The sequence below is a fragment of the Adiantum capillus-veneris genome, chromosome 13 (assembly GCF_014529385.1).
Source record: "Adiantum capillus-veneris isolate H3 chromosome 13, ASM1452938v2, whole genome shotgun sequence".
NCBI classification, from domain to species: Eukaryota; Viridiplantae; Streptophyta; class Polypodiopsida; order Polypodiales; family Pteridaceae; genus Adiantum; species Adiantum capillus-veneris.
In genome coordinates this window covers 79261004-79275405 of record NC_140943.1, presented here as the reverse complement: position 1 = coordinate 79275405, position 14402 = coordinate 79261004, and the positions used below count along the sequence as shown (strand labels likewise).

The window sequence follows — 14402 nt, the reverse complement described above, 5'->3', positions numbered from 1 at the left end:
TTTCTTTCATTATATTTTGATTGAAATTATAGACTGAGATTTGATTGAGCAGGCCCTTGAAAATCATGTAGACAGAAAATTGTAGGGGTTACGTTCTTAAGGCTCCTTTGTCATATGTGAGGCTTATATTTCTAGCTGGACTTTATAAATTTGTCAACCATAGATTTTCTTTCATTATATCTTTGCACTACAAGAGGTTGTGTGCTCTTGTGACGCTGTTAGCGACGGAAATACACTGGGTTTTTATAACCCCCGGCGTCGCTAAAACCGTCACTACGAGAGCGTCGCTATATTGCGTCGCTCATAGCGACGGTTATAGCGACGTTTACACAGAAGTCTATAGCGACGCTCATAGCGACGCTACAGAGCCATAAATAGCGACGGTTATAGCGACGCCCGAGAGAATTTTTTTTTGGTGACAGGGCATTGAATGCCCTGCCACCCATCAACCATATTGTACTTGATTCACTTTTTAAAAAAAGTGCAAGGGTAGATAATAGACCCAAAATAGTCACCCACAAGACGCATTGTTTGCAAAATTGACAAGCGTAAAATTGACAATTGTACACATCATAGGCAAAATGAATTGATTGGCAAATGTAATAATGACAATTGTACAACATCATAGGCATAAAGAATTGATTGGCAAAATGAACTCCGGTGACAAATGTAATAATATACATGGTTCAAAAAGACGTATAAAATCCGTCTCATGATACATAAGCTATGAGAAACCCTAAACTAATGCTATCTAGCTACGGCTAAATTGACGTCGTCTAGTCAGACGTCTCATCGCGTCCAAACGGCGTATCTGTCGGATTCTGCAAAAAAAGACAATAAGACAGCTTTCAGTAAGTATAAACATATAACAACATTTATAAAACAATACAAAAAATAGAAAAGAGTAAACCCTAATACTAACCATGCCGCCGCGAGAACTGAGAATGTCCATCAGGGCGTTTAAGCCCTTCCTGCCTGCGTACTCGCGCTCGTACGGTGTGGGATCACGTCCTGTCATCGACCACTGTCAAAACATACAAAGATTTCATTATGTTAGAATTAAAAAACTCATAAACCCTAAACTATCGAACATAAAGAGCAATGCGAAAACACTTACAAAATCGGCCTCAAATGATGCCCATCCACCGCTGCCCAAGTGGTGCGAGCTCCCTGCCTCTACTCGCGCTCTGGCTGCATCCTTTTGTTGCTTCCACTTGTCGGGATTCTCGCGTGCTGCTTTCTTCGCATTCTTCCAATCTTCTTTGGCTAGCCAATCTGGCCTGTTTCACCCATGCTTGATTGCTTTTTGCACTTCGGAACGCTTGTGTTTGCAGTATTCGCGCATTCGAATCTTCATCAGGTCTTCATTGAAGCGCTGATCCCGTGTTGGAACGGGAAACTCATCATGAAGTATGCTGATGACTCTGGCTTTTAAATCACTTGGTACTTCACTCCATTTGTTTAGTATGTAGTGTCTAAACAACTGAAAGCAAAGACCACGCATGCGCGAGATCACCTTCTTGCCGTCATCATCCATGATGATGCCGTCGCTGAAGTCGACGGAGTAAGGTAAGCCCTCTGGCCGGTGATGCGTGAACCTGGATGTCCCGGCAGGGGTCTCTAGCAGCGTGTCGATGGGGGTACGGACGTCAGGTGTCTCCACCGACGTCTGGGCCCCGAAGCGAGAAGTGTCGAGTGGGGTGGCTCCTGGCGGAGTAGGTAGAGGTGTGTAGCTGCTAGGAACAGTCAGCCGCGCAAAACCTGGCTTAGATGGCGATGCTGTGACTAGTGTGGGGGAGGGCAAAGAAGGGGAGGGTAAAGAGCCTCGTCGAACACAAGGCGGTGTGGAGGCATCGGCGGCGGAATCCCCACAACAACCACCACCGCCACCACTAGAGCGCCGGTGTCTAGACGAGTGTGAAGATCGTCTCGTCGACACCAAAGCTTTGGAGCGTACCGAATGCTCCGAAAGAGAGGGAGATGCGGATGGAGTAGGAACGCGCGATGATGCACCAGAGCGATGACGCTCCACGTACCACTGTCTCTGCTGCGGTGACAAAGAAGAAGGAAACTCCTCATCATCCATACCTGCATTAAACACACGAATATTTAAACTTAATATTGAATGAATAGAGTAGACAATGACGCAAAGACCATTAAATACAATGACGTAATGACGCATATAAATACAATGACGCAATGAATTGAGTGATAGAAGAGGCAAGTCGAAAACTCAGAATTTTCAATCAAAAGATGTGAGCGCGAGTAGAAAAGAGCGTTATACACCATGGAAGGTACTTAGAGAGCCAGAGCTTTTACAACACGGAGAAAAATTGTTCAAATACAATATTTGTGGCTTTAAGAGATCTCTCTCTCATCCTCGCATAACTTAGCATAACTTCCTATATCTATATAGAGCTCTCCGTTTAAGCACATATCCTCTGTTTCATTTTGTAGCTCCTCTGCATGCACCCCATATAGAGTAGTAGCATCTTGATGCTCGTCTGGCACCACCGCAGCGGCTTTTGATTGAGCATCTTCTCTGATCTCCTCCATTGATGCCGTTGTGATTGGCACATGGTAGCCTTCATATGTCCTTGCACTACGAGGGGCTACCTCTATGACGTACCACCAGTTTGATGTAGACTTTGTAGGATGAAATATTACCTGCCAGAGCCACATAACTTACATGAGAGCTTTCAAGCACATAACTTGTAAAAGGGGGATGTTAACTATTTACATACTTACTTGTTCACAATGCTCGGGTAGTACGAAAGTGTCTCTTAGGTCATTCCATTTCTTAGTAGAATCCACCTCAAGAAAACCAGACTCTCCTCTACGCACAGTAGCGTTGCGACCCTCCATGATTATCTTGAACCATTGCGCGTCGAACAAGTCGACAAAAAATCCTCTGTAATCGATCCTCAAAATCTCTTGTAGCGTGCCGAAGTAAGTGAGTTCCGCCACCACAGGATCTGCATCAGAGGAACGTCGTCGACTAGACTGTTCAAAATTTGCCATGATTCCACAATCTTGAGTAAAACGCTTTTTGTCGATCCGTTCCACCCTAAAATGTCGACCTTTACACCATGCTGCTGTGTATGACTTATACTACAACGAACAAAGATTATGAGTGGCTGTTCAAACGTTTAGAAATAAAGTCACTAGCTAGTCGTACATTGCAAACTTACCTTGGTCGCACAACCCCGAGAGTACTCCCACTCTTCCTCAGTCACTTCGTCACCGCATTGTTGTGCGCTTTTCAATTGGTTGTGCAACCATCTTAAGCTCATGAATGTTGGTAGGCTCTCCAGACCCGTCGGATAGTGCATCGGTGGTCGTCTTCCCCATCTACACTCGATTCGTGCCCTTTGTCGCTATTGCTTTGCATCCTCATATTGTGAAATCCACTTTTGCATCACTGGATTGTGAAGCATGCAAAATCAGTTGATTTTAGCCTCTAGATCTTCCGTCATCTTCTTCTCAACACCGAGATTGCACATGACAATCCTAGATATGCGCTCATCATCTATGGTTCGCCATAGCGTGTCCCGGGCTTTATCAAATCCGTCTAGCCACTCTCCAATGTACACTAGGGACTCTAATACCAACCAACCTTCTGCCATGCTACCCTCTGGACGTGCCTTTTGACGCACATATCCCTTAAGCGTTTTCATGAAACGTTCTAAGAAGAACATCCATCTGGAATGAACTGTGCCAGCTATTTCCACCTCATCAACTATGTGAACAAGAAGATGCACCTGAATGGTTAGCATGGTAGTAGGAAAATGTTTCTCAAACATGCACACAAGCTCCGCAGCATTTAGTTTGGTGAATGGTATGGAGTCTACGTTGATCTCCTTTTGTGAGATCCATTGCACCAGCTTTGCAAGTTTGTAGATTGTGTTACGGATGTCGAGAGACAAACATCCCTCAATGGCAACCGGTAAAATAAACTGTAAAGTATGCGCAGCAATGATATTAAAGTCCACATTTTATGCAATGATATTAAAGTCCACTATAAACGTACCTGACACATTTTATGCCAATCGTGTGACTTCAAACCGGTAAGCTTTCCTTCTTTAGTAAAACACGTTCGGAGCGAGTGCATTACGCCAGTGGGGGTCCGCAAAGATCGAATGGTCTCTTTTACTTTGCGTTCTTGGGCTCCTGTGAAAATCCATGGTGCTTTAGGGAGTTTTATCGATCCATCAGATGCTGTTTGCGGCCAATATTGCTCCATACGATCCACATTTCTAAGGTCAACTCTGGCTCCCAAAGTATCTTTCTTGCCGGTCAGATGGTCCCATAGTAGATTACCCACATTCTTGAATATGTGCATTGGATCGAGCAAGTGATTGATCATGAGTCGGGGCCAGTATGGTAACTCGTACCATAGAGATAGTCTCTTCATCCCTGAAGGCAATCCATCATCGCACATCTCCTTCTGCTCTAACCATGCTTGTGCAGACATCCTTGGTGGCTCTCTTCCCAAAAAGCTCTCGCGTAACACATGATTCTCTGGAAGATACGCTTGATGACCTTCGTAGATTTGCTTCTTCAGTGAGGGCGCCCTACGTGCATTCAGTCTAGGTCCACATGTGACACATGCTCTGTATCCGCTTGTTTGAAGCCCTGCATGTATACACATGATAATAGATCAACTATGGGAAAAAACAAGATTTATAGTGTCTGAGTGAGGAGTGTCAATAGATCACCTGAGCATTCTGTTAGCCCGGGATAGTCATGCATGGTCCACATTAGAATGCCTCTGATCAAAGCATTCCGTTGTCTTGTGTGTCGGCTCATATCCACCACCTCTATGCCAATCCACAATTGTTGTAGCTCTTCCAATAGCGGACGAAGATACACATCCATATTCTCCACTTTATATCGCCCTGACACAATCAAGCTTAGCCATAGGTGCCCCTTCTTCGTAGTCAACCACGAGGGAATGTTGTAGTTGACGATGACAATGGGCCATACACTGTAAGATGTTGATCTTTGACCAAATGGATTTACGCCATCCATAGCCAGGCCTAAGCGCAAATTTCGAGCTTCCCTGGCAAAATCCGACCATGTTCCATCTATATGTTTCCAGGCTGCGCAATCTGCAGGAATTCGTAGCACACCATCCGAAGATTTATTCTCCTCATGCCATGATGCTAGGGCGGCCATGGACTTACATTCGAAGAAATGCTTGATGCGAGGAAGCAGAGGAAAATGTCGCAAAACCTTTTGTGGAATTTTTGTCCTGTGGAGATCTACTCGATATCTTTCGGAATCACATTTCGGACACTTCTCCATGTCTATGTATTCCCCTTTGAAAAGAATGCAGTCATTAGGACAAGCGTGGATAGAATTGTAATCCATCCCCAAGTTTCGCAAAATCTTTCTTGCTTCATCTCGGGAATCTGGCATCACATTGTCAACTGGTAGTATGTGCTCTTTAAGCAATCTACACAACATAAAAATACGATACAGTCGTGTAAAAATCTATCAGATCATTATACATTTAGAGTTTTATTAAAGTAAACTAATTGTAATAGATCACCTGAAAAGCGCTGTGACGCTAGTGTCACTCCATCCAAACTTTGCCTGCATGTTGAGAAGAACCAGGAGTGCTTTCAATCTAGACATACGTGCTCCATTATACAATGGCGTATCGGCTTCACTTTTCATATCATCATAGATAAGCCTTTCTGAATCCATGATCGTCTTGATCATTTCATCAATCTCAGGCTCAAACATTGCCTCGTTGGGAATGTGCTCTGCATGATCATCCCCCGAGCTGTCAGAGGCTACATCTTGTGGCCTCACATATGCTGCTTGACCAAAGCGCCTGCGAACACGTCTATTGGATTGCAAGATTGATGCTTGTTGGCCAGCATCAGAGTCCGACGAGTTATAATTGACAACAACTCGATCTATAATAGATGGATCGAACTCGCCAAATTCGCGAACATGATGCAAAGAAACACGTCTTGTCCGTCGCACAACATGCTTGCATTGATTACAAGGACATAAGACCCTAGTTGAGAGATAGGTGTTTCGGTTGAACGGTCCCACATCCTCGTCACTACTCATAATGAGGATAAAAATCTTATAACATAGACAACAAATTTAATATTCTATTGGTATTCTTCGTCTTATCTCTCTCTCTCTCTCTCTCTCTCTCTCTCTCTCTCTCTCTCTCTCTCTCTCTCTCTCTCTCTCTTTACCTCACATTCTCTAGTCATGTCCAATCCCCGCACACCTCGGTCTAGAGGTGCACGGAGATCAGAACCACCGGGTTATAATCTCGTCTTTATTGGTCAATACCTATATTTGTGGGTACAAGAAATCTACAGACCCACGTCTACATGATACTGCATGTAGTGGACAAAACCCCTTTGCCTCTTCTCCAGCTGTAGCACTTCATAACATCTTAACATCTTTTCACAGTAGATCTTTTCACTGTTCGTCTAACTCTAAACCCTAAACCGTAAGTAATTCTTGCGTGGACTCGATCTAACGTAAATAAGCGTAAATCTAACTAAAAATAAACCTAAATTTAATTTAACGTAAGTCTACATCTAACCTAATCTTTAACGTCTTTTGGGATAGTTTCCTACGACGTTAAAACTCTCTTCTTCTTGTGTGTGTGTGTGTGGGTAAACCTAAATAAACCTAAATAAACCTAAGTCTAATCTAATATAACATAAATCTAAATCTAACGTAAATTATGTTATATTAAAAACAAAGAACTAAACTAACAGGGATTATAAGAACCTTAAAACTGATTTAACACATAATTTTTCACATAACTCGGCAAGAGTTGGCATTCTCATCACTAAAGATGTGAGAGTTAACTTCCGGTGGTGACGCTGCCTCATCTCCATCCACATCTGACGACAGCAATTGGCCCTTTGGACCATTCTTGCTCTTGTTACTAACTTTGAAGTTGCTGTTGAATGACTAGAGGTTGTCTAGATGGTCATTGTCGGGGATGTAGTGACGTTAAATTAGTTTCTCTCTCTTTCTCTCTCAATGTGTGTGCGTTTTTTTGTTTATGCATGTTTTCTCTCTCTTTTCCTCTCTCAATGTGTGCGTTTTTTGTTTATGCATGTTCTCTCTCTCTTTTCCTCTCTCAATGTGTGCATTTTTTGTTTATGCATGCTCTCTCTCTCTTTTCCTCTCTCAATGTGTGTGTGCATTCTTTGTTTATGTATGTGTGTGTGCATTTTTGTTTATGTTTGTACTCTTTCTCTCTCTCTCTCTCTCTCTCTCTCTCTCTCTCTCTCAAAAACACTATGTGTGTGTGTGTGTGTATGTGTGAGAGAGAGAGAGGGAGAGAGAAAGAGGGGTAGGGAACATGAGAGTGAGGAGAGGGAAGGAGCATACCTGGCTCTCCTTCCTCTCCTCGTGTGTGTGTGTGTGTGTTTGTGTGGAGAAGAAAGAGAGAGAGAGAGAGAGAGAGAGAGAGAGAGAGAGAGAGAGAGAGAGAGGGAGAGCGTTACCTGCTCTTTGCTTGAGGACGCCGAAAAACTCAGATCTGAGATTTGAGTTTTTGGGCGCTCTCTGTTATTTTTTTTAGCCCAGCCGGCGTCGCTATGAGCGTCGCAAATTTACTTGTAAATTTGCGACGCTCATAGCGACGCCGGGATTTTTTTTTTTGAGCGTCGCTGTGTGAGTGTCACTAATATGAATAGCCTCTTGTAGTGTTGATTGACATTGTAGAATTAGATTGACTGAACAGACCCTTAAAAATCACGTGGACAAAATTGTTGGCGTGGGTTATGTTCTTAGAGCTCTTATGACGTACGTGAGGCTTATGTTTCTAAGTAGACTTTGTGTCATATTTTACCACTGAATTCATTCAACAGAGAGGAATTTGATATCAACTGACTTTGATCCCATGGAATATTATGCCCATGGATTTAAGTATTACTGCTTCATATGATGATTTGCTAGACGATGTGTTGAATATTTTAACTTCAATTTATGATGCTCCAAGGATTTGAGCATTAGTGCTTGGTATGATGGTCTACTAGACATTGTGTTGAATATTTTAACTTCAATATATGATGCTCATGTAGATACATGACAAATATTGGAGAGTTTGATGCTCTATCACTCGTAAAGAAATTTATATAATTTACAATGAATTATTACTAAAATTCTTGATGAAGTAATTTACTTGATTTTGTGCCTTGATGATCATTCTATAGAGTTGAATGCGTCATCTTGCCACCTAAAAACTTATTGTTATGGAAATCACTTATGAATATCATCTCAAACATCGTCATTGTCATGCCATTATTGTTATGCCCATTGGTATGAATATCGTCTCGGACATCGTCATCGTCATGCCATCATTACTATGGTCATTGTTATGAATATCTTCTTGGACATCATCTTGTGTCATGTATTTATGTGCACACATACATTCTTATTTTGTTATACATACATATGTGCTATCTAGCTGATCATCATGCCATCATTGTTATGGCCATTGTCTTGAATATCATCTTAGACATCTTCATCCTCAAGTCATCATTACTATGGTCATTGCTATGAATATCGTCGTGGACATTATCAATCGTCATGCCATCATTATTATGGCCATTGTTATGAATATCGTCTTGGACATCGTCATCGTCATGCCATCATTGTTGTGGCCATTGTTATGAATTTCGTCTCGGACATCGTCATCGTCATGCCATCATTACTATGGTGATTGTTAAGAATATCTTCTCGAAAATATACTTGTGTCATGCATTTATGTGCACACATACATTCTTATTTTGTTATACATACATATGTGCTATCTGATCATCGTGAAATCATTGTTATGGCCATTCTTATGAATGTCAGCTCGGAAATCTTCATCGTCATGCCATCATTGTTGTGGCATTTTTCTTTGAATATCGTCGCGGACATTATCAATCGGCATGCCATCATTGTTATGGCCATTGTTATGAATATCGTCTCGGAAATCGTCATCGTCATGCCATCATTACTATGGTCATTGTTATGAATACCTGCTCGGACATCATCTTGTGTCATGTATTTATGTGCACACATACATTCTTATTTTGTTATACATACATATGAGCTATCTTATCGTCATGCCATCATTGTTATGAATATCGTCGCGGACATTATCAATCGGCATGCCATCATTGTTGTGGACATTCTCTTGAATATCATATGGAGATCATCTCGTTATATATACATATGTACGCACCTATACTTTTGTTTTGTTATACATGCATATGTGTTATTTGATCGTCATGTCATCATTGCTATAGCCATTTTCTTGAATATTGTATGGACATCATCTCATGTCATGTATTTATGTACTATCCATTGATATGTTACAAAAAAGGACAACATTGCAAACCGTCTCTTATGACATTTTGACTATGATTATTTTCATTGACATTGCTAAGATTTTATCGATTGTATTTCTTGAGTTTATGATATTTGCAGGTATGACCAACAGTTAAAGTTTATCAAGACATTTTCTAGTGAAGAGATTATGGCAGAATAATGAAGTTTATGAAGACATTTTTGGTGAGCAGATGTTGGCAGTCTACACAAAGATATCTCTCTCTTGAGCCTTTTAAGGCCATTGTTGTACTTGATAGGAGTGATGTAGCTCCTCATAAGCATCCATTGTAAATTCAATGATATTATTAATATAATGGTAGGTGTATATAGAGCTGTGGGTTTTTCCCTTGAGCCCCCAAGGGTTTTTTCATCCACAGTTAGGGACCCTTATTTGAGTGGGGGTGTTGAGCTCTAGCTTCTTAACACAAAACAACCACAGTTAACAAGAATCAATGCTCAAAAATAAAATTTGTAGCAATTTTTGAATCTTACATGCAAATCGCATACACATATTGTTTTGTCACCATGAATTGAATCGGCACGTGATCGTTACTGCTCTGATACCATGTTGAGATGTAGAGAGAAAGAGAGAGAGACGAGACAAGAGACACACCATATACACTCCCAAAGACTGATTCATATTGAGGACAAGATACAAATATATAGGTGAGACCAAGTTGAGTAGAGTGAGCCATATATAGCTCCAACACATGCCAGTCATAGGAGTTTGTTCCTGGCCCTCTATTGTTGCTCCTGTAGAAATTTCCATGATTTTAGGGTTTGGGGAACATGGATTGCATCCATGTGCCACCACTTTTTTCTGTTGTTTTACCTTGGCTGATTCTGTCAGCTAGTTGGGGTCTACTGATGAAATATTTCTGGTCTACTGATGGACTTTCCCATTAGCCCTGTTAGTTTGCCAATTTTGTGACCTTGTACTGCTTTGATCTGTTGTTTTAGCACTGTTGATGCAGTATGGGACACACACACATGCTCTTGCAAGGTTAATGATCATGCCTGTCAAATCTGGTGTAGTAAGATCCACTGAGGTGGTCGTAGTGGGCAGAAGCAACTCCGAAAACTCTATGCTGGTGTGGCTCTCTCTCTCTCTCTCTCTCTCTCTCTCTCTCTCTCTCTCTCTCTCTCTCTCTCTCTCTCTCTCTCTCTCTCTCTCTCTCTCAATGAAAATGATCTTATGTTGCCCCATTTGACTATATGTTCCCAGTCTACCCGGAGTTCTCCATTTATACTTACCTCCATTGATCATATCTTGTTGTTCATATCACCTGTGGGTCGAACCGTTCGTCATTCAGAGACTCGGTTTTCAAATGACGTTCGATCTGCAGTTTTGATCCTTCAGAAGTTGGCTCAAAATTCATGTTGTGTCGAATTTTTCCATATTTACCATCTTCGAAGTCCTTGCTTTGAAGTTTCGGTGCTTGCTTTCAAAAGTCAATTTTGACTTTCCTGGCTCGGCTTATCAATTTTTTGTTGATTATCTGTCGTTTGTTGCTTTTTTGTAAAAGAAAATTATTTACAATGATTATTAGTTGGCCAAAAATTAGCCAAAATTAGTGTCGCCTCCCTTATATACATACTCTTATTTTGGTATTAGATGGTGACGGTATGGCTCATGATTATGTCAACTAAGATTCTGTCAGGCTCTGAAAAACTTGTGTGTTTTTTAAAGAAAAAGAAAAAGAAAGGAAAGGAAAATAAAAAAATAAGTAAGATGATAATAATAGTATATACAAATGATAGTCCCGACGCATTTCCCCCATTTCTACAGTGAGTCGTCCCCGACGAACATGTGTCAGAGTGCTTGGGAACAAAGCGCGTGTCTATGCATAGCCGCATAGTGTGGCTCTATGATGCTAATTGAGGATATGCATGGGGAAACAAAATGCTGTGCAAGAGAGAGGTGTTGAACAATATGTTCAGTGGCTATTGGTAGCGAGGTTCCCTAGAAGCTACGTGGTCCAAACAATAGTAATTGGAGAAGACGCGCTCTGTGTTTGACTGTGACCTTAAAAAGTTTTGATGCTGATGGTTGGGTTGCTTTTTGGATTTGTTTGGGTTGCCACCGAAAGTGCTTGGGTTTGGATTCGCTAGAAGAGGTATTGTGAAAGAGAGGTTGTTTTGGTTGCCATACCCATTTGACAGTGTTTGGATGTCGAAGATAGTGGTCCATTGGGTTAGGTCGTGGGACAACAACGGTGTGCAATTTGTGGTGGTTTAATTTTTGTGTAGGCAATGTAGGCTCACGTGTATTGGTTTGTCATTTAGGTATCCACAATTGTCTAGGATTGGTTTCCATGATTGATTTTCTGACCCATATTTTCTTAACCATGGTGGTGGAGTATCGTTGAGCTGGTGCATGTGGCGATGGTAGAGGTTCCCATACATGGTCCGTTTGTATGAATGGCGTGGCAAAAGATTGGCCCTCGTGTTCGAGGAGTAAGGTATTGTCCTGCCAATTTGGCGTAGCTTGATAAGTGCGCATCCATGGCACTCCTAGAATAACGTCTTTGTTAAGATGTTGATCTTTGACTACATGAAATTGATGCAGATAAAGAGGTTCCAACAATGGTGATTAGTAAATTTATGTGGCCCAAACTGTCCATAGTGCCTTTGTTTGCTACTTTGAACCCCATAGTGTTGGGCATTAGAGGTTCCTACGTGATTTTTTCGAAAGTGGAGTAGTAAACCACATTAGCTCTGGCCCCTGTGTCCACTAAGGCTCTTTTGGTGGTGCCGTTGGCAAGTTATAAATGAATGCATAGATCCATTCCTCCTCACCATGTAGCTGCTGTTTGTATGGATGCTATCGGAGCATTCTCAAAAGAAACGTCCTGTTATGCTTTCCTCTAGAAATTTGCTTGTTCTTTGCGTTTTAATATTTTGAGTTTGGCTTCCTGCTGTGCTTGTTCCCGAATATCCTGTGCTTGACGTCTGCGCTGAGCTGCTGCATCGAGTGTTGCAAGTTCTTTTGGTGTTAGCGGAAGAAGATATTTCTTTAATCTACTACCACTTGTCCAATTAAGCATTTTCTCTCCTACTAATGTTGTAAGCTTGATGGCGCCACTTTGCAATATATCATGTATTACAAAAGGCCCCATTCCTTGCTTTTTGAGTTTTTTGGAGTGCTGTTTGAGGGTATACATGAGAACATAATCCCCTTTTTTGAACTCCTTTCCAATCACGTGTTGATCATGGAAAGCTTTCATTTTTTTTTTGGAGCATATTTCCCAGCTATCGCTCTAGGTATGGTTTCATCTAATTGTTCTAGGGTGTCTAGTCTCTCTGATAGCTCATGGCCCGTCCATCCTAATTATGTTGCCACTCCTAGGTATTTGATTAGGAATTCCAATGGTAAATTTGCATTAATCCCGAATACTAGGTTAAAGGGAGTCGTTCCAATGGAAGTGTTAAAAGCTACCTGGTAATCCCATAAGGCTGTGTGTAGCTTTTGATCCCAATCATTTTGTGAGTCATTGACTATCTTGGTGAGCACGATGCATAGGATTTTGTTGGTACTCTCTGCCTGCCCATTATCTTGCGGGTGATAGGGTGCCAATTTGTGATGGAGCACCATAAAATCGTCAAGGAGGCTTTCAATGACGTCGTTCAAAAAGTGTGTTCCCCTATCGCTCACTATTTTGATTGGTAGTCCATATCGCGTAAAGAAGTTGGTACAACTGAAGACGGTCGACCTATGGAAGTGTAAGAAGCCCAGGCATGGCAGTTTGCAGGCAAATGAAGGGAACATTGGACAGGTATTTGATGCAACCAGGAGATAGGTACACAGGGATGGAGAACTCTCTAGTCGGAGCTGCAATTGTTTCTTCCTATCACTGGTGACAGGAGCAGGTGTTTATATCATAAGGTTGTGAGCGAGACAAGAAGTGCTGGATACAGGTGTTGTGGGGTTTATGATATAGGATTTGGAGCGAGATGTTTGAAGGAGACTCTACTTGTTGGGATGTGTATGTCAAATGTGGCATTTGGTAGGCCATTCATGGATTTTTAGCTCTACTTAGTGCAAGGTTGCTGACGCTTGTGAGGTTGGTGCTCTTTCCGGTATGGTATGCGACATTGGCTATGGTTCATTTGTGTGACCATCTAGCTATCCACACTATGATGACTTCGATGAAGTGTGTTATGATGCGATGGAGGCTCGCAGTCGAAGGCATGTGGAGAAAGGAATTGAGGGGCGCCAAATTTTTGGCATCGACAGTCGAACACAATCAAGGGTGTGGAAGTTTTTAATTGTCGACAGCTGAAGTCATACTGGAACGTGGGAAACAAGACCAAGATGGAGTTTTTTGTTTTTCAAAAACCGGAAGCTAAAATTAGCAAAAAGACTAAAAAATGGAATGAATTACATAGGGAGTCTCCATGGGCGTCACTGCAGAGGACATAAGGTCTTGGGAAGCCTGGAATTACATGCACAAGAGGTGGGGCCACTTGGGGCCATGCATGAGGGGCGGCAGCTAGTTACGTGGAGGAGGAGGCCACAAGGGCCATGAGTAGGTGCAGGTTGGCAGAAGGGCCGCTAGAGGTGGGCCTGGCCAGTATTCGACGAGGGGCTGCAGCTGGAGGAGAAGGCCGAGGGGTAGCCGATTTGAATGGAGCTCGGTGGTGATCAAGAGGGCGGACATCTGTGGAGTGTCAGGACTGCATAAGAAGGGAAGGTCAGTTTGCATGGGGAGAACCTTGAGCTGAGTTGGGCGGGAGCAAGCCAGTGCCGCCAGAAGGCTGACCTAGAGCGGTGAATGAGGGCTGCAGTGCAGCGCCATCAGAGAGAGAAAAGGAGCGACCAACAGAGGAGGAGGTAGTGCCTGCAATAGTCACTACAGAAGTGCAAGATGATGGGTCAAGGCAAGACATGAGGCAAGTGGTAGATTTAATGAAGAATCTCAGCCTAAACATGCTAGGTCAAGTGGGAAATAATCGAGGTCGAGGGAGGTTTGCAAATCAGCCAGGAGGTGAAGAAAGACCTAGGAATGGTGTTGGACAAAGCAATG

General features: G+C 42.3%; 1 pseudogene; it reads left to right on the top strand.

Annotated features, from left to right (window-relative positions):
* Positions 1–12794: 12794 nt before the first annotated feature.
* LOC147444311 (uncharacterized) lies at positions 12795–13644 on the top strand (annotated as a pseudogene).
* The last annotated feature ends 758 nt before the right edge of the window (positions 13645–14402 follow it).